Source organism: Camelus dromedarius, chromosome 26 (assembly GCF_036321535.1).
Source record: "Camelus dromedarius isolate mCamDro1 chromosome 26, mCamDro1.pat, whole genome shotgun sequence".
Lineage (NCBI taxonomy): Eukaryota > Metazoa > Chordata > Mammalia > Artiodactyla > Camelidae > Camelus > Camelus dromedarius.
In genome coordinates, this window is record NC_087461.1 from 6,205,370 (window position 1) to 6,225,408 (window position 20,039).

At 44.7% G+C, this 20,039-nt stretch overlaps 1 protein-coding gene across 2 annotated transcripts in view; it reads right to left on the bottom strand.

Moving 5' to 3' along the window:
* CELF2 (CUGBP Elav-like family member 2) overlaps nucleotides 1–20,039 on the bottom strand; it is a 722,443-nt gene that overhangs the window by 350,542 nt on the left and 351,862 nt on the right. The window lies entirely within an intron of this gene.

The following is a 20,039-nucleotide window of genomic DNA, read 5'->3' on the forward strand; positions in this document are numbered from 1 at the left end:
TGAGGAAGAGGCTAAGGAGTTCGGGGTGAAAGCAGGGAAACTGGTTAGAGCATCATTGAATTTCAACAACCAGACAACAGACACCACTGTCACTGGGCGGTAGGCCTGACTGTCCCAGCAGAAGTCATTCTGAAGTGGATTGACATGCCCCCTGGACTGCGGGGGCTGGAGAGGGCGGAGGTCGATTCTGGTCACCAATGAGGAAATATGAGTTTCTGTTCTCGGCCACCTTGTGCTCACAAAACATTAATGACTGACGCTCTTGCTGACTGTGGGCAAGCCATCCTTGGATACTTCATTTCACTTACTCTCCCTCGGGGTTCTGATTCATTGTCCTCTCTCCAGCTGTGACATCTGCGGAGGTGACACTGAGCTCCATCACAACTGCCCGCCCCTCTCCAACGGCCAAGAGTGCAGTTCCCAGGCCCTTATTTCCTATATCACCAAACTCAACCCCACGGCGTCCCTCCCACACCTGCTCTTCCTCCCAACCACTGGTTCTCCTGGTTCAGTTTTTTAACTTGTGACTCAGTTCCCCTTTGTTTTTTGTTCTCTTCCAAATAATTCTAATTCTGAATTCAGAATTGTGCCTCTGAGACATCTTCTCTTTCCAGGCCCAATGCCGCCATCTTTGTTCCGGTTTCCCTTCCTCTGGGCAGTTCTGATTGCCTCCCCAAAGGTCACTCTGCTTCCAGACTCGCCCCTCACTAGGGATCTTGGAGCTCAACCTTGCCAACAGCGAGCTGTGAGCTTTGCTTCAAAATCTTTAACTGTTCCTCATTGCCTGGTGGACCAAACGCAACGTGCCCCAGCTTGGCAGTCAACAGCCCCCACCATGCGTCCAGCTCTGCCTCAGGCTCAGCCTTTTCTAACCCGTACACACCTAACACTCCAAGGCAGACGGCTTGCGAACTTTCTACCAGATCCTGCAAATTCCTGCTTCACGCTCTTAGAGTCCCACCTAGCCTCTCCCAGCTTTCTCTAATATCCCTTCCAGGAAGATTTTCTTATTCTCCCAGGCATTTTCTCTCTCTGCTAAAATGCCATATTTCTTTTATGCGTTTATAGTACAGATGTGTACATTTTTCACGTTATGTTACTTATGACCTTGAGAGCAGGAAGTTGAAGGCATTCTTAAATACTCTAGCAGGGAGTATTCTAAGTGCTAGGTGTTACGTACCTAGGTGCTCAGTGCTAGGTGCTCATTTATTCATTAATTTCTTTACTCCGCAAACACTGAAAGCCAGGCGCTGGTCTAGGCACCCGGGACACAAAGACAAGGAGATTCGGTTCCCCTCTTCCATACGCTTGTTAGATTCGCCACACAACGTGAAATAACTGACAGGATAAAGAACGAGGGTGGTAATCCAACCATCCTCACTTAACAATTATGTTTCATGCTTCCTTCTACTCCTGCCCTCATAAATCAAGGTAATTGCTTGGCAATCTGGCTAAGGCTTGTAAGGCAAAAGAGCTGTGCATGTCTTGTGTCAAATGGTGAACAGGGAAGGGGAGGAAAAGGGTAAATTATCCTGCCTCCCATCTGTGCCCAATCAGCTCTAAATCTCCAGGAAAAATGTGCCCAGGATCGCCCAAGAAAGAACCTTCCAACTGTGCATCTGCAGGAGGGGAGGGGCCGGCTGCACTCAGTGTGTACGCAGACCTGAAAGTCCGGCTTGATCCTTTGTGTCTGAGAGAGAGAGCGTGCATACTTCTCATGGGCTGCAAAGGTTGCCTGACCTCCTCAGACTGCACACAGAGTCCAGGTCTGCCTGGGACATGGGACGTGTGCTGCACATTTTAAAGAAGCCCTGGGAAATGGAAGACACCACTCAAGTTCAAGTGCCACTCTGACATCTTACCTACCTTCAATGCAGCCACATCTAACATGCTGAGATTTTAAAATCTATTCTCACCCAGGAGGCTGGGACAAACAAGGAGTTTAAATGTCCTGTGAAACGGAAAATGTGTGAAGGGGAGTCGGTGTATAGCAAGTGGTCAGGACCCACCGGAGCAAGTCTGCTCAGGCCGGAACCCCAACTCTGCCACTTACTAACTGTGTGACCATGGATGAGTCCCTTACCCTCCCCACGCTTCACCTCTCAAAGGAGAAAGTAACGGTACTTAGAAGTGTTACTGCGAGGATTACAGGAGTTCATGAGATGCTTACAACAGTGACTGCCAAGAATCAGCACCATGTAATGCTTATTAAAGTAAAAAAATTTAGACTTCATTTAAAAAAAAAAATCTTTTTAAGAAAAAAATTAGGGCATGTGGACCCATCAGTAACCTTGCACAGAAAAGAACTCCCTTTATGACCTCATCATTATCTGGAACTGACTCTGGATTTCCCACGTCTACTGTGCAGCCAACATGATCTGGAGGAAAAGGCAAGGGGTACATTTCAGTGCATTTTACATGCACGACTCACTTAAATGGAAGAAAAACATCCAAAGGGGAGAAAGAAGTATCTTTCCCCGATGACACTTGAATAAACCTGAATAAACAGAAGCGCTGTAGGTAACGTAACCCTCCGGAAAGAGCGGCACAAATGCGACACCATTAGTGAGAACCACGTGCTGTCCTGTGGGGCACACAAGTCCCCAAATTGGCCTCTTTATGCCTTGTTTCATCCTTTACGTGCAATTTCATCTTTCTGGGGCTTGCATAAATCTCGCTCCCCCTGTATTATCTCCCCATTAGGAGTGAGCGGCTGTAATGACAGCCACCTGTTTTAACGACAGAGCCAGGACGCCCTCGTTTTCAGCAGAGTGCTGTTCGTCTCCGTAACCTTCCCCTCCAGGAGTGCCGGCCCCACCCTCACGCAGTCACGAGCCATTTCCATGGCACCTGTTCCCCTTCTCATTTTAAAAGGTAAATTCCTCCCAAAGGGGCCCCTGCTCACCCCCCACCCCCGGGCTACTCTCTCTGCATAAGTCTTGTGCTTTCCATCACCATGATTTTCTCAATCAAATCAGCGGGGAGTCGGGACAAGTGGAAGCTGGAAACATTTTTGGAGAAGGCGCGTGAGCATCCTGGGATGGCCCCGTCAGAAATGTGTCAGCGTGGTCAACGGCCACCTTCCCAGGCCCATGTCCTGGAACAGCAGCTCGTGCGGCCAACAGGTCCTTGCATCACCTCCTCCCGGATGTCAGGTGTGCAGCCTCAACAGCTCCGTGGGGTTGAGCGCCCATGACAGCCACAAACGCCATGTGCCACTCAGATACACACAGGAGCTCCCAGAGTGCTGGCCACCTCAGATTAGCAACATTTGCAGGCTCCCCAGCACTGTTTTGTCTCCTTGGCCAGGATTCCTCCAGCGTCAGAGCTGCTGTGGCCAGCCCAGCCATGCTCTCAACCTGCCCATGCAGTCCTCAGGGCGCAGCGTGGTTTAAATGGGAGACACACGGCAGGTCTGGGACTGTCTCCTCCTCTTACCAGCTGAGAGGCCTCAGGCAAGTCTTCTCACTTCTCTGCAGTGAGACAGGTGACAGATGCCAGAGCGCACAGAGAGCTGGCTCTTGGCACCTGTGGTCACCTGCTTTCCTCCTTGCCCTGAACACCTGAGTCCTAACCATCCTCCAGGTCGCAAGTCTCGAGGCACCCCTGCCCCCTCCTCCAGGAAGCCTTCCCTGACTTGCCAGCTTGCACTGCTCCCTTCCTGACCACCCTGGGAACTCCCTCCCCTCTTCGTCTCCCTCTTCTCTTGTCCATGCGGCTGTTCCCAACTCCTCCCCCCACTGCCGAAGTGCCTGTGGCTGGGCGGGATGGAGGAAGATGCTGTGAGCTGTCTTCACACCCCAGCCCTGTTCCTCCTGCCCCCATGTCTGACTCATTAACAGCATCCTCCAGCCCTGGGCCGTCTCCCAGCTGCTCCCGTCTACCCTTGGGTTGAATATCTAGGAGACCCATTGATGCCACCAGTCCCACAGGTGGATCTGAATCCACACACACCTTTTCTCCTTTCTGTCCTGTTTAAATGGAAGCATTGGGGCTCTTTTCTTAGGTTAATTCTCTACCTGTGCTCTGGTCCCCTGATCTTTGCCTCCCTGGGGACAGCACCCGTTTCCCCACTCTCTCTTCTGACAACTTCTATGCGTTTAAACACATGTAAGTCTTTTCTGTCTTTAAGGAACATCCTATCTCAAGTCCATTATTTCCCACCAGCTACCACTGTCTCTCTCTTGTCCCATTTGAAGCTCAGCTTCTTGGATAAATCTTCTAGACTTGCTCACTTCCAAGTCACTGCACTACTTCCTAGCTCGATACTTAGGCTGGATATACCCTCTTCACCTGTTTGCTGGTGCTCAGAACGACTGAGATGCCAATCCAGCTCTCCCCTCTCTGCATGCAAAATGCCTTCCCCAGGTCAAATGTGCCCCTAGCCTCCTAAGATAAGCTGCTTGGGAATGACTTCTGAAATCACACCTACACCAAGGGGAGAAGTATTTCAAGAAGAAAGAAGTGGTCAATGGTATCAAGTACTGCGGAGAGACTACGGTGTGCGTGGAAGTGTCTACACACAGCTGCTCGTGGGACGCTGGGGACTGTTTAAGGTTTTGTGGGTGGGGGAAGGGGCAAATCTATACCTGGTTTTGCAGATCAGCCTCCTAAGCCCAAGGAGGCAAAGTGACTACAGAGGCTCAAAGTCGCACACCCAGACAGATCGAGTAACACCTGGTCAGACCCACTAACACCCAGACAGATCCAGTAACACCTGGTCAGACCCACTAACACCCAGACAGATCCAGTAACACCTGGTCAGACCCACTAACACCCTGACAGATCCAGTAACACCTGGACAGACCCACTAACACCCAGGCAGATCCAGTAACACCCGGACAGACCCACTAACACCCAGACAGATCCAGTAACACCCGGACAGACCCACTAACACCCAGACAGATCGAGTAACACCTGGTCAGACCCACTAACACCCAGACAGATCCAGTAACACCTGGACGATGCAGCACCAGGACAGGGGCTCCTGACATCCAGTTCAGTGTGTGCCCAAGACATGCTGACTATGTTGCTCCCTGGCGAGTAGAGACCAAGCGTCCCTTCTCCTGTGTGGCCAGAACACTACCCTCTAGGCCATGGCCAGCCCACCCGCAGGCGGGCACGTTGCAGAGTCCACCCATTCAGGACCACCTCAGGTAGTCTTCAGAACTGGCTTTTTGAGAAGAGCATTTCCCCCAGGTCTCTAAGTCCTCCTAGAACATCCCAGTCTTTCCAATACAGTCCTAGATCACTCCTCTTTGGTTCCCTGTCAGTCTGCTTGCTCCGGTGGGAAGTACACATGGAAAGCTCTGCTCCTGCCATCTCTCTAGGTCTCAGATCCACAGGCCCTCCTATCAGAGCCCAAACTACTCCTCCTGCAGCCAGTGTGGGCGTTCTGCCCTCACAGGCACTCACTCGACAGTGATACCTGTCTCACCATCCACCGGAGCAGAGGGTCCTGCCCTGAGCCTACCCTTGGCTTGAACTCTGGTTCTTTCTTAGCCATAGTGGGACAGTTTTCAATTACCAAAGAAATCACTATCACATTTTCCTCAGCCCTATGATTTCCTTCTTCTTTGCCCTCAAGGCATCAGTTGGCATCACCACAGATAACCGAGTTTGTCTTAGAACACAGCATGTAACTGCAGAGAATATTTACTCTCCATCGGATTGCAATTTGGAATCATGTCTGTGTAGGCAGCTTCTAGAATGGTCCCCAATGATCCCTACTTCCTGCTTTTTGTGTCCATGTGCAATCTCCCTTTTTGAGCATGGGCTGGGACTTGTGACCCATTTACAATGAAGAGAACACAGTAACAGGGATAAGATGTCACTTATGATACTAGGTGATAAAAAGACTGTGACTTCCATCTTGCTGGCCGTATCTTGTTCTCGCTCTCATTGCTGCCATGGAAGCCAGCTTCTCTGCGGGGAGGCCCAAGTGGCAAGGAAGTGGGGGAGGCCCCAGGCAACAGAAGGCCAGGAACTTCAGCCCTCCGTCCACAGCCCACAAAGAACCGAAACCTTCCACAAGCACACAAAGAAGCTTTAAGTGGGCCCTTCCTCAGCTGGGTTTTCGTATGAGATCGCAGCCCCAGCCAGACCCTTGGTTGCAGCTTCATGAGAAAATCTTGAAAAGTGAATCCTCATCTAAGCCAGGCCCAGGTTCCTGCCCCAGAGAAACTGAGATAACAAATGCTTATTGCTTTAAGCTGCTAAGTTTTAGGGTAATTTGTTATTCCAAACCAAGTTTGAGAGTAAGGAAGAAACACATTTAAGACTTTTTTGATTTGATCCCTAAATCAAAATGAAGATGAGAAATACATTGCTGAAATGTACACTCAATGACACATGGAGGGTGAGTGGCGGTCACCTGACTTTTGATTTCTAAGGGTAACTACAAAGAGGAAAACAACACTCATATCCTTCCATTCCCACCATCCCAACAGAATAAACGGAGGAGATAATTAGTTGTCACTTGCTGGGTGTCACTTCCTTGTTTTATTTGGCTCTTTTGGGCAGATGGAAAGTGAATCTAGCATCCAAGTGCAGTGTTAGCATTAATGAATTCCCAAAATACCCTTTCTTTCTGGGTCGAATTTACTTTGTAACTACTACCGTTGCCAACCAAAAATTAAATCAATAAATCAGTATGGGGAAATTGTTGGGAGGAGCTAGGCGTCCTGCTCGAGGAAAACGAGTGTTTATGGGTTGAATTCCCAGACCACTCAGTAACTGGCCCGCCACCCAGTTCCAGGGCCACGGGAGGTCTGGGGAGAGGGAGAGACAGCATCCAGCTCCTGGGGGCATGAGAGCACTTCTGTCTTATGGGTCCACGCTGGCGCCGGTGCCTAGCACATTTCCCCACTCCTCCAGGACAAAGGAAAGGAATCACTGCCAAGCTCTTCCTGCCCGTTTCTGGCAAGAAATAGGTGATTTCTAACTTACTAACCCTTTGCTGATACTGTCAAACTCTGCCTGCTCGATGCCTCTTTCCCACTTGCCCCGTTTTCCTTTCCTGTGATTTACCCAGAACGGTATCGCTCAGGCCCCAGACAAAGGGACAAAAGAGCACTGGAAGTTATCAAGGTCACAGAGTTGTCATAGTTAGAGAGGGCTGTTTGGTAGAGGAAATGGCCTTTTGAGATTTTTCCATTCACGAATCAAAGAATGACCATGAGTGCTACAAAAGCTTCAGATGATCAAAAGTAGCAAATAAGCCAAAAATGAACCCACCCACATATTTTGGGGAGGTGTTTCTCCCTCTAACCCTCCTCCCCGCTTACGCATGCCACACACACACAGGGACACCTTTGGGTCCACGCCTGGCTAAAGAGAAACACTCTCAGGGGATAACTATCTCTCTGCGTAATGAAAACCAGCAGGAGAATAAATGCAGGTGATCACATGCCAGTCCTAGACACCCTCCTGCTTAGTGCCCTGTATGCGAAGTACCTGTGTGATTAACTGAACCCCATGCTCTTCATTCAAATATGGGAGCACGGTGTACGCAAAGCCCCTCGCCACCTGCAAACAGCCAGGGGAATGGGCTGTTCTTGTCTGAATGCTGGGCACCTGCTGTCCTGACCTCAAACCTGCACTCCCCAGCCCACTCCATGACCAAGAAGCAAGTTTTCTCATCTAGGAGTTGCCACGGACAATCCACACTGCTCTTCCATGATTCTTGGATCACTAGGAACTCATATATATTGAATAATCGAAGATAAGCATATTATTAATCTTTAACACACACAGTAGACATAACTACTGGTGTCAAAAAACCCAAGTCCCCTAGCGCCAGCCTTTGGAGTTGAGGGGGTGGCTACCCAGAGCCATCGGCTCTCTCAAGCCTACTTTCTCTTGTCCAGCTCCTCGTGCTCTATAAATCTGGCCAGCATACAGTTTAGATCTTCCCTTGGGGACCTAAGTCAGAAGTGAGATACCACTTTTAAAAACTATCTCTAACCTCTGATCCACCAGTGTTGTTGGCTGTCAGGGAGCCAAGGCTGGCTCTCCTCTTTCTATCTGAGTCAAGCATGTTTCTCCCTCCCTTCCCTCCTTCCTTCTTTCATTGCATAAATATTTATTAAGCATCGACTCGGGACCAGGCCCTGTAACAGGCACTGGGAACACAACAGTGACCACACTGATGAGGTAGATACTGTCAGTGCCCTGGTTTTGATTTGCCCTGAGGGTCCCTGCAGATCCCATGCAGAAATGTATGGATTCCTCCTATTTCTGCCTTTCAGAGTATGTTTTCTCGGGCCTTGGCCTGAACGTGGGGAAGACAGACGTGCACAGGAACAAATTCTCCCCAGGGGCCGTCAACCGTTGAAGGACAAGGCATTATGGAACACATCCCAGCCTGCCTACACCTCAGTGGGACAGCATCCCACAGGAGGCCAGAGGGCCCGAGTCCCCACTGCCCTGGCAGTAGCCCACTCATGAATCTGCCCACGGGCAGCCCTCCCTTCCTGCCTCCCTCCCCCTCCCTCATGCCCTTGGACTCCAATCCCAGTCTCAACAGTCGGCTTTGGGGGAAATTCACTGAACATACAAACTCAGTGTTGGAGACACAGGAAGGTCACTTCCAAACTGTCACACAACTCTTATTTTTTTTCCAAGTAGGAAAACAGCAGCATGCCATAATAATTCAAATCGAGAATTATCCCAAGTTGCCTGGTATGTTTGCAATGATATTTTAACATGTCCCCGAGCGTCACAAAAATCCATAAAGCACTCATTCAATGAAATTTGAAGGACACAGAAAACACAGGCATATTCTCTGAGAGAATTATCATGCGATGCCTTCCACATAATGCCCTAGCATCTTCCCTTCTCTAAATTTAAAGATAATCCTTTGGTATTTGGGTCTTTGGGGCGGGCTGTACTGTTCAGCTTTTTGTTCAACCTAAATAACATTTCCTATTCTGCCAAATAATATAATTCCCTGAATCACACCAATTCTACTTAGTAAACTTTCCTTGAATGCTATTTTTCATCAACATCACATGCCTATTAGAAAAGAAGGAACAGCTGGTTTTTCAGTGAAGTGATTATCTTTTCATTATTGAATTCTGAATACTCAACATTACCTATCTCTCTTTCGATCTCTCTTGAGTCATCCCAAATTAGACTGCTGTACCCAGGACACCCCAGTTTACTTTAGGAAAGGGGTGAGGATGAATGAAAATAGAGATGAACAAAGAGAAGTAACATTGCTTCTATAAAACTTGGCAGTTTCATATGGAATAAATGAAAGAAAGACAACTTTCACATCTGCACAGTCACTAAATGTCAGTTCCCAGGAACCAGCTATATTCCTGGATATCAATGAATATATATATACATTCATTCTGTCATATTATCTAGACCGACGCTGTTTACAGCCACTGATACACAATGAGAGTATCTGAGAACTCAAATTATTTGAGGTAAATAAGACTTCATATTTGTGAAATAAAAACTTTCTAATAGCCAAACTTCTGCTCTCTCCTTCAATGATAGCTGTGCATCGTAAACCCAGAATTGAAAGTCAAATCTTGATTGATATTGTGTCCTGAAATCGTGTGGGCTGGATAACATAACATTGTTTTTATAGAGTTCAATCCACAGGATTCTACAGTGGTTTTATAGGAAGTCTGAGTTTGAAAAGAAATTACTCCTGCAGCGGCTGGTTCCAAAAAACCCTCTTTAGCATCTTCTCAAAAAGTAAACAAGCCAACCAGAGATAAGGCAGAATACTGTAAACTAAAGCATCATATTCCTAAAGAATGGATGAAGAACTTGGAAAGTAACTGGTGCTTCTTTCCAACAAGATGTGGCTGGTGGGTCGGTAAGTCCCTTGCTGCACACAGGTGGTCTGAGAACTGATCATCAGGTTTCCTGTGAGAGCTTGTTTGAAATGCAGACTCTCAGGTCTCCTCCCAGACTAACTAGATCAGAATATATATTTAAGTAAAATCTTCTGGTGACTTACACGCACTTTAAAATTTGAGATGCACCATTATACACCATGACGTAACCAGCATCAACATGAGTCTCTGCACTGGCTTTCACTCAGCTCGAACAAAGCTATGGTGGAAACCGTGAAATTAAATATTTTGTCCTCAGGGGCAGGTGGGGGAGCAGGATAGAAAGTATCAGAAAAGTGGTTCAAGGAGTTCCAGATCTATGGTCCCAAATACAGACTCTGAAATGAACATCGTCTTCATCCTCACCAAGCAAATATCGGCTTGTCCAGCGAAGTCCATGGACCCACTTTTGACTTGCTGATGCTCAGTCTATCCATCTGTAAAACCAGGAGGTGACACAAGATACGCTCCATCCAGCTCCAAGTCCTAACCTTGGACATATCAAAAAATAACAGGGGCGGTGTTGGGCAGAGGACAACATTCACAAAACATAAGAATATTTGCACAATTCTTATGCAGATTACTTTGTGATCTTGGACAATTTTTATGTTCAAATGTAATTACTGCTCCACTGAGAGTAACCATTTCTTTTGTTTTTTTAGAAAAAAAATTTACGTATTTAAAAAACTTTTTTGGAATTTTTTTTTTTTTTTTTTTGCTTGAGTGAGAGTAACCATTTCTTTCCTTTTGTTTGTTCTAAAGGTCTTATTGCTACTTTCTGCTCTGCCGAAGTCAATAACAACACACACATACATCAGAGAAAGGAAAGAATCCACTGAGAGTTTGGAAGAGGAAGAGAGGAGAGAAAAACATGTAAGAAATCCTTGGGGTTGCAGGGTTGAGAATTCACGATGACGACTCCAGCTTCATCCTGCTCTCCAGTCCTTCGCTCCTTTCACAGGGTCTCATGTCCCACTTTTCTGCAGTACTGTTGTCCGCTACTACAGCTAGACACAGGAGCATAACTTTCTCCCCCTCACCAGCAGCTCTGTACGGTGCTTGAATGGCCACACACAATCACAAACAAAATTTAAATTCGACACGATTCAACATCCCCCAGGCTGATTTGCTACACCAGCTACAACGTAGCCTTTATGAGCTACTGTCCCTTCACTGTTATCCCTAAAATTGTCCCAAAGAATCTCCCAACTAGTCTCTGATCTTTTATGGAAAATCTTCATTTATAATATTTAGGAAATACAGCGACTAGGTTACAAAATGAATGGATAAAATGTGGCATTCAACTTGGGTTTCAGTTCACCCTGGTATTAAAGAGAAATTCTTGCATCATGGGAGTTGAGCTTGGATACGACTTTCTCAACTAAACACAGTCAACTGCCAGAGCTTCAGGCAAGAACCCAGAAAAGATGAAATTCCAGACATGATGGAATTAGCCAAGAGATATGAGGCCAAGATGAGAAAGGCCAAATGGGACCAGGCAGCCTCCACAGTCCTGCTGCCAACAGAGCCCCCCTAGCAGGGCCGTGGACCAAATTTTCATAGTGAGTGTCAGGAACAAGCCGGCAGGTCAGGTGGGCAGTTAAAGGGGAAGTGCAGTCTCTGGGTAAGTCACTCCAGAGAACTCTTTTTATTCATTCTCTTGAGAAATTGCCAAAATGAATTAGAAGCCATTGGAGTATTACACTTACCTCTGCTTCAACGTTATTTGTCTTCCAGGACTCCATATCAAGTTTGCACTTTGCTTAATTTGGAAAAGGCTGTCACTTTGACAGACAGCTGCAAACCCCGTGTGCAGGTACAAAACGACTTCAACTAAACTTCCATGCCAGCAACGCCCAGGACGCCTTATTACTAGACGCTCAAAGCTCCAGTTCCGCATCCACAACGGTCCCTCACTCCCCACCGGAAATGCTCATTCAGATACCTGGCCTTTATCTCAAGCTCAGTATGATACAGCCCTCCTTCTAGCCCCACATTTCCCAACGAGCTTCCCCCAGACCACCCTCCCTGGGTTTTGCGGGTGACACCTGACCTCGACAGTCACTTGGAATGGCCTCTTCTTTCATCGCCTGAGTTTCAGCAAGTAATATTGATTTGTTTCTCCCAGGATTTTCTGTAATCAACTGTTCTTTTTTTTCCCTTTCCACAAAGACCAGTCTAAAGCTCGCAAGCTGGCTTCTACCTACTTCTCTAATCTCACATTTTCATTATTCTCTCAACAAACCATCTGGTTGAAACCAGCTGGCTGAATCCCTATTTTGAAACTCCAGATTCCTTGCTCTTTGCTCGGTGACTGCTGTTTCTTTCTCCCGATCTGCATCCTCCATTGTGATATTTTTCTAATTGCCTTACCAAAAAACGTTCTCTCCCTCCTCCCAACTTAAATATATGATCAAGTTAGACGATGCTTAAGGCAGTTAATAGAAATGTTTTCATCTCATCCTGTAATAGCCTTTGCACTAGGCTCTGATTGCTAAGGAAGACATAATTTCTGCTACTACAAGTCAGATTTCCACCGTTAGAATCCTGGGGTTCTTGAAAGCGGGGATCGTCATACCTTGCAGCCTTCACAAGACCTCATAAATTTCCTTGTTCCTGTGGGTGCCCGGGGAATGCAACTAGTAATAATGATGTTGTTAATATCAAGAGATTAAAGTTTCATTACTTGTGATGTCCAGGAGCATCTTCATGATTCATGAAATACATATTTTTAAAGTTGTGAACTATTCATAGAAACCTATTGCACCGAAAGCCTAGTTTGGGGATGACTCCCCTTTGCTTTGTAAGGGGAACTTGGGGCGCTCTGATGAGTTACGAGTCACCAGGTGTCACCGTCACAGATGCTCGCCCGAGCTCCCCGGGTCTGAATCTGGCTGGGGGTGGGGGGTGGGGGTCTCAAATGTTGCGCTGTGGTGGTAAAGCAGAACGTCCACTTCCTCACTGGACGGTCATGCTCCCAACATGGATTTTCTCTTCAGTGTCCTTTGATAGCTCGGCGTTACTCCTTAACATCCCATTCTTCCTCTCCCACCAGAAGCATGACAATTAGAGGGTTAAGGATGAACAGTCAGGCTAAATGGTGAATTTATCTTCTCTGTTGGCTTGCGTCACTGCGTCAGTTTGGTTTTATATACAGTGTTATGCGAGTTTAATGTTGCTTATTTGGAAAATGAAAACAATATCGGATGCCTGAGAGGTTTGAGCCCAAAAGGAAGTCTGGATATTTGCCAGAAAGAAGGCAACAGGAAATACATAAGGGAAACATTTACAAAACCTAATCTGAAAAAGAAAGCTTTACAAGGTTTAAAAATATGTATGAGAACGCATTTTATAAATTTACATGATCTCGGTAGCTTGAAAATTCCAAACACTGATGGAGGCAGATGTTTAAGAAGGTAGAATAAAAACCAAGCCAACCCTGCACGGGAAGAGAAATGCTCCCACCTGGTGTTTCATCAAAGCTCAGTGGACAGCAAGGTCTGAAACCCTCCAGGGGAGGCAGAGGGGCCTTTCTCCTAAAGTGCGTTATACAACAAAGCACTATTAAGTCAATATGGGAAAAATTCATTTAACCTATAATTTTATTTTGGCAGCATCCCTTTCAATACAAAAGAAAATGAATGGCAGAGGGTTATGAAACAAAATCCTTTACCCCAGAGGCTCCAATAGCTCTTAGGATGCTCAACCCAGGAATTCTCCTTTACTCTGCAACGCCTCTCCTTCCAACAGGCTGTGCGTGTGTGAGTGTTCATGTGTGCATGTGCATGCATGTGAGTTTGCAGGTTTTCTCTTCAGCCCTCTCAAGCAGTGCAACCTCTACACAGCAAATGAGGAATTCTAATTGCAAAATTATATCTTCCACAGAATCCACTTTCTACCCCTTTGCTCTGGAAGCTCTACGGATACGAATGCTTCCACGAACAGGATGAATAAAGGCCCAATTCTCCACAGTGGCGAATCCAGGAAGTGGCAGGTTTTATCTTCAAGGAGTTCAACGGCCACACAAAAGCTCTCATGTGCAAAGAATGGAATTTGCAAATTGGGATAAATGTGCTTTTAAGAATTTTTGTTTTGATCATTTACTTCAGGTAACACTTGTGGGTAATATAACATAGCTTTGAATTCCTCAGCAGATAAAGAAAATCTAAAGGGGAAAAAAGAATTAGGGCAGGCCTTTATTAAATTTTAAAGTATGTCTTTGCTATACTCTTATGAAGAGCCAAATAGGGTATCAAAATCTCTGGAGATCACCAGTATAATTTCTTTATCATGTTCCATTTAAAATTTAATTATGCAGTCTACAACAAGAAGAATCTGAGCTGTTTAAATAGGTCATGCAGTGAGTAACTTAACAATAGTCTAAAGTTTTTCTTGTAAAGATCGTTCCTTTGATAGTCTGTTACACATCAGAACACTATATTATAAAACAAGTGTAATTTAATTCAGTCACTGCGGACTCTTATATACATCTATAAAGTATGAAATGTTTTGATTTTGGTTATTTAGAGAATTAACAAAAACTATGTTCCTGAATAGAGCTGCTCAAGACAGATGGGCACTATTTACACAAATCCTTTCTCTGGGTAATTGTTATTTTCTTGTATTGTAGCAAGGCCAAGGGAATTTTACATTTAATACCTGGGGTATCATCCAGTCATCCCCAGCAAGGCAAAAATCTAGCAAATGAATAATTAATATCTGAATTAGAGGTTTCTATGGCCTATGGCTTGACAGTCCTTCATTTCTCATCACAAATTTCAACCAGCATGCAACTTTGATTTCCTTAAAATAAAATGACAAGGTAAACGTGGTTTTGAGCACTGTGCACCTAGCATTTCATTTCATTCTCAGAACAACTGGTCCTATTATTACCCCCACTTTACAGATAAAGAAAATGAGGCACAGGGAGATGAAGAATTTTCCCCATGGTCACAGAACTAGCAAGGAGCTTAACGGGGATTTGAACATATGCTGGAGTTTGTCTCCAGAGAGACAGGTGCTGGACCACTTCACCAAGCTGCTTCCGATAAGGCACAAAGGCATCTTGTGGGAGGGGAGGGGAGAACTCACTGGTAGAGCGCATGCTTAATATGCACCAGGACCTGGGTTCAATCCCCAGTACGTCTATTTAAAAAAAAAAAAGGTGTCTTGTCTTAGACATGGACAGTACCCAAGTGCTGGTAAACATAATAGGCATAAAGCTATCTCAGCATGAACCACTCTAAGAGCTGCCATGTATTGATTACTCTATGTGCCAAGTGAAAAAGTTCATATGGGGTATCTTCTCACAGTGACACTATGAGATGGGCACCATAATTTTTCCAAATTTACAACTGGCAAAACTGAGACAGAGATATTAACTAACTTGCTCAAGGTCACACGATTACAAAATGGCAAGACACAGGACAAGACGCAAGTGTGTCTGAGCCCAAATCCCAATCTCTTAACCTCTATGCTAACATTTATTCAACAGCAACAGCTCTGAACAGCTTGGTAACAGCCAAATTTAGGTTAATATCTTTTTAGCCAATAAGATGAATTTTTCCGGGTGCCAAGAGTATTGATGCAGTGAGCAGAGTTGGAAGGGTGACAGAAGGTGGAAATCATATATCTGGTGTAAGACTGGAATTCTGGGAGGTTTCTTCAGTGCTTCCTCCCTCCTTTCCTCTTATAGACTGATCAGAAGTGGCCTATCCTGCTGCTGAACTCCCTTAGTGCCTTTTGTCTGCTTGTATGTCTTTCCACCTTTCTTACGGCAATAGACACTTTCCACCTAGCCCTGTGATTGTCTGTGCTGCTACCCCAGACACCACTTAGGAGAAGAGACAATGATCGGTTTGTTTTCTATCGCAAAACCTATAACCACCCTTGGCACACAGCTAGTGTCCGATGCGCCTTTGTTGAATTAATGAATAAACGATGGATGTCGTGAATATTGGGCTGCGCCAGACCTGGGTCCCAGGAAGCTGGTGAAATTGTCCTTTCTTAGGGACTATAAAGAAGACAGGAGATGTTATCAGTTCTAGATTACTTAGAGTTTGGCCTGGAAGTACCAAGATTTTTTCCCCCTATTTCCTCCACCTTCCAGGCTCTGGCAACCACTTTTCTAACTCTCTGTTTCTATGTGTTTGACTTTTTTTTTTTTTTTTAAGATTCCACATATAGATTATATCAGGCAGTATTTGTCTTTCTCTGTCTGGCTTATTTCATTTAGTATAATGCCCTCAAGGTCTATCCATGTTGTCCCAAACATCAGAATTCCTTCCTCCTCATGGCCAAATAATATTCCAGTGTCTATATACACCACAACTTCCTCGTCTATCCATCCACTGACAGAGACTTAGGTTGTTTCTACATATTGGCTTTTGTGAGTAATACTGTAATGAACACAGGAGTGCAGGTATCCTTTCGAGATCTTGCTTTCATTTCCTTTGGATGCAGAAGTGGTAATGCTGGATCATAAGGTAGTTCTATTTTTATTTTTTTGAGGAACACCCCCCCCCACTGTTTTCCATAGTAACTGCACCAATTTCAATCCCACCAGGACTGCTCAAGGGTTCCCTTTCTCCACATCCTCACCAACATTTGTTATCTTTTGTCCTTTTAATGAAAGCCATTCTAACAGGTGTGAGCTGATAGCTCACTGTGGTCTTGGTTTGCATTTCCCTGATGATTTGTGATGTTGAGAACCTTTTCATGTACCTGTTGGCCATCCGTATGTGTTCTTTGGAAAAATGTCTATTCAGTCCCATTTTTAAAATCAGACTGTTGGATTTTTTGATATTGAGTTGTGTGAGTTCCTTATGGATTTTGGATATTAAGCTCTTATTAGACATATAATTTGCAAATGCTTTCTCCCATTCCATAGGTTGGCTTTTCATTTTGTGGATGGCTTCATCTACTGGGCGGAAGCTTTTTAACTGGATGTCATCCCACTTGTTTAGTTTTTCTTTTGTTGCCTTTGCCTTTGGCGTCACTGACATTCTTATCTTTTAGTTTCTAAAGGTCTTTCAGAAGACAGCATCTTTATTAAGGACAATGAGAAATACGAGATTCTGTTACCTACCAAAGCCCTCCAGAGGGGGCTGAACATCTAACTTAAACCCCACAGGGTACAAGTGTGAGCTAAGCTGGCACAGATCACTTTGATTCTCTTGGTCTCTGCCTTTTCCCCTTACTGTTACCTGACCAGTCGCACCCAAGACTGAGAATCTGGTCAGTCAGAAAGTTGAGTCTTGCCTTCCCACTACATGGAATCAGTTGAGTTCAAACATTAGATAGTGAAGACTAATAACTGAAGACCAAAATTCCGTAAGTGAAGCTGTCATGTAATGACTTTTATCTCTGACAGTCACACAAACCAAGGAGCTCTAACTTCTTGGTAAAGAATGTCAGACAATAATCCTATGGTGGATAGTGATGTTCTAGGAATTGGGCATTCATTTCTTCTACTGAATACTTATATTTCCTAACTCCCTTATAGAAGGCATAGAAAAAAGATCAAGTGATTTGATTAAAACAGAGAAAAAAGGCTAAATTTTTCTTTTATAACTTTGTTAGCCCCTGCCTCCATTGGTTTACACTGAAATCTAGTAATAGATGGCATCTCATTTACATATTTACATATCACATGTACCTTATTTACATATTTAATTATTGGAAAGCTTCATTTCCTGATATTTCATGTTCTTCAAAGAGCATCCTGACTTCTGGGTATTGTGCTTTAAGAACCAGTTCATGAATCTCTACTGGCGTCCTCCAGATGCTCTTATTAAGGTCTATTAAGTAGCTTTATTTTCTATACTGTTTAGTTTATGTTAAGCAACAGTAGATTATGTTCAAGGAATTAAAATGCTCTCTTTTTCAAAAACAGCTGCTAACATTGCATGATTACAGTAAAACCTCTGTTAATGTAAACCTTGTTAATACCTTTGCTATCCAAAATAAAGTTTTACCTCTGTAGGCATTATGTACATTGAAACCCCGTCTTATTGTAACTAATTCAGTACCTCCATTCCCTAGGAACAAGTGGGGGTTTACTATGATTTAATTAAAACATATCTACTTAAACTAAACACTTTTCACCATTAAAGAAGATCTCAAAAGGCATGCCTGCAATGGAAATAAACAATTGTCCCGATTGCCAAACTTTGCTCCAGCGAAATAAAAGCAAGGAGTCTTGGGCAAGATTGAAAACAAACCTTTTCACAGCTCAAGAAAAGAACCCAAACATCCCGTTTCCAGGACACTTCAAGATAAAGAGGACAGCATGAGGAAAAATGTGTAGCCAGTTTAAATATTTGTTTAAATCCCGACAAGATCATGGGTTTTAATATTTATAATATAATTACAAGGCTTAGTGCTTATTGCTCATGCAGTCTAATTTTTTTCCGGTGACATATGATTACCAGGCTTTCGTTTCAGCAGTGGCAAGAACTCAAAAACACATTTAGGTTCTCATTAGTAATGAAAAACTAACTGAGCGTTCCAGTACCTTGTGCATCCATTTCATCTCCACTCCACGCGTTCTTCACAACCAAGACACAACCCGCTGCTGTATGCTGTGTACGTTCTCACAGAACGGTATCAACCACGGGCCAGGTTTATAAGACAATCAAAGTTGAAATACCGCATCTCTGTGCTATATTTGTAAATGGTCTTTCAGAAAATTTCAAGACCGTTAAAACCAATGAAAACCAAAAGCATAAAACTGCTATGAAATGCCACTGTCTCCCTTTCCAGCCACGTATCACTAGTTAGCAGCTGCCCAGATTTCAATTTTCCACTTTTCCTAGATGCCACTGCATAAGTGCACTTTCAGGACTAAAAGGATAAAAACCCCAAAGTGTCACGTTCCACTAATCATCAGCCAACAAACAAACAGAGTAACTAGAGGTGCCTTGTTCTCAGTGCACCGAGGTTCCGGGGCTCATTTGCACTTTCCCAGTGACAGGCTGAAGAAATCTGCAAAAAGGGCTGAAAGTTGAACACCTGACTGAATTCTACAAGATTGTAACAAACAAATGCTAGCAGAAGAAATAGCCTGGACGCCAAGAGAAGCAGTCATCGTCAGTCACGTTACTCCATGTCAGTGTCAAGAAGGGAGATAACTGTCAACGGATCACGTCCCAAACTGACCCCAGAGCAAGTAAAACATAACACCTGAAACTACATGAGAAGAATAATTGAGAAGTAACTGATGTATTATTTCTCACACCCTTCCTGCCAGGCATTACAACGGCTGTGAACTGCAGTTCGAGTGGGGTTGGTGTCATGTTTATTTTCAACCAGATGTAACATTAGGATAAGAAAAATTCATGGGAAAAAAAAAGTGGGCTTATTCCTAAAATACCTCCCACCAAACTCAAAGAGAGAGTAGATTCCTTCCAGTAATAAACCAACTGCAGCAGAAGACCATTCACAGGCAATGTGGGAACTGACACTTGGTATTCACAATGGAACGCTCCTTAATAGAATTCAGGATGTGCACCAGATTTCTCAGACATCTGAGTAATTTTGATCTGCATGATTACAGCTCCGTGTGGGTCTCATCTGACAACACGGGGGGTGGCCCACTCCTTAGCTATTCTAGAGAAGTTTAAAAGTCATCCTTCATTCCATTATTTTGGGATTAACTTCTTCACCACAAACATAGGCAGATACACAACTCTCTGCCTCCCAGAAAATGACAGGATCCCTCGGTCTGCACAGTGGACTCTCTCCAGAGTGAAAGCACATGGACAAACAGACTCTGTGGGGGACACGTACATCAGAACACACGCATGCTTTTAACCCTGCAAACCAGCGCACAGTTGAAATGCTTCTTTGGGATGTCATCCAAAGAATTAAGACATACAGGAATTTAAATATTTGGATCACAGTAAACAGTTTTTTTGGCACTATCAATCACAATCCTATAAGCAAAGATTCTCTTTACATTAAAAAACAAAAAAACCCCAAAAAACCGAACATGCTTATCTCCTGAAACAGATGGTGAAGATGTGTATTCTCCCCCGCTCCGCCATGCTGTTCATAATCACAGCCTGTACACTCTCCTTCTCTACTTCCTGAGTCTCTTGGTTTCCATTCCCAGCAGTTCCCAGGCAAAACCCTATGCCCTGTTCATTCATTCATAGGTGTTACTGAGCACCTTCAAGGACTCAG